The following is a 919-nucleotide window of genomic DNA, read 5'->3' on the forward strand; positions in this document are numbered from 1 at the left end:
GTTTCCCCATCCCCTGCCCCCTGCCCCAGCCCCCTGTCCCTACCCCTCGTCCCTGTCTTCTATCCCTGCCCCTGTCCCAGTCCCCTGCCTCTACCCACCCCCGGTCCCAGTCCCCCCGTCCTAGCCCCTCTGTCTCTCCCCCCACCCCTGTCTCAGCACCCTATCCCAGCCCCCCAGTGCTCTGAGGTCTGCGGGGCACTCTTACCCGCTCTGCTTTTTTGAACCATTTACTGTAACTCTCTGTCCAACTAGGTAGAAAATGAATAACATCCATGCAGAGGAGACTTAACATGTCTCTCCTTTCTTTTTTTTTCCTCCTTTGGTTTTCTTTCACTCTTTTTACAATTTTTCTCTTTATGGCATTGACTAATAAATTCCCCTGGTGTCTCAGACAGTAAGAATCTGTCTGCAATGCAAGAGACCTGGGTTTGATCGCTGGGTTGGGAAGATCCTCTAGAGGAAGAAATGGCAACCCACTCCAGTATCCTTGCCTGGAGAATCCCATGAATAGAGGAGTCTGGCGGGCTACAGTCCATGGGGTCTCAAAGAGTCAGACACGACTGAGCAACCAACACACAAGATAAACTTTCTCAGAATTCAGATCTTATTAATATTTCCTTTTAACATAGACCTATTACTGACTGAAATTTCTTTACAAACCAGATGAATTTAAACCTCCCAGGACTGCGTCCTTGGGGCCCAGAGCACGCTGGTTTTCCAGAGTGTGGTAGGCGTCCCTCCCCTGCAAGTCCAGGCTCAGGCAGGCCTGGCCTCTGGTGACACTCAGGTGCTGCTTGTGCGGGGAAGACAGGAGGCAGGCTGGGGTTGGGCCGCCTTTACGTGGACCCCCTGCTGTATCACTCAGGGTCAGCTTATCTAATAGTCACTGACGTCTTCCCGCGATGCTGGCTTTGCTGAG

At 52.2% G+C, this 919-nt stretch overlaps 1 protein-coding gene across 1 annotated transcript in view; it reads left to right on the top strand.

Annotated features, from left to right (window-relative positions):
• TRIO (trio Rho guanine nucleotide exchange factor) overlaps positions 1 to 919 on the top strand; it is a 359,748-nt gene that overhangs the window by 204,120 nt on the left and 154,709 nt on the right. The gene's annotated exons all lie outside the window — the stretch shown is intronic.

The sequence above is a fragment of the Bison bison genome, unplaced genomic scaffold (genome assembly GCF_000754665.1).
Source record: "Bison bison bison isolate TAMUID 2011002044 unplaced genomic scaffold, Bison_UMD1.0 scf7180017864440, whole genome shotgun sequence".
Lineage (NCBI taxonomy): Eukaryota > Metazoa > Chordata > Mammalia > Artiodactyla > Bovidae > Bison > Bison bison.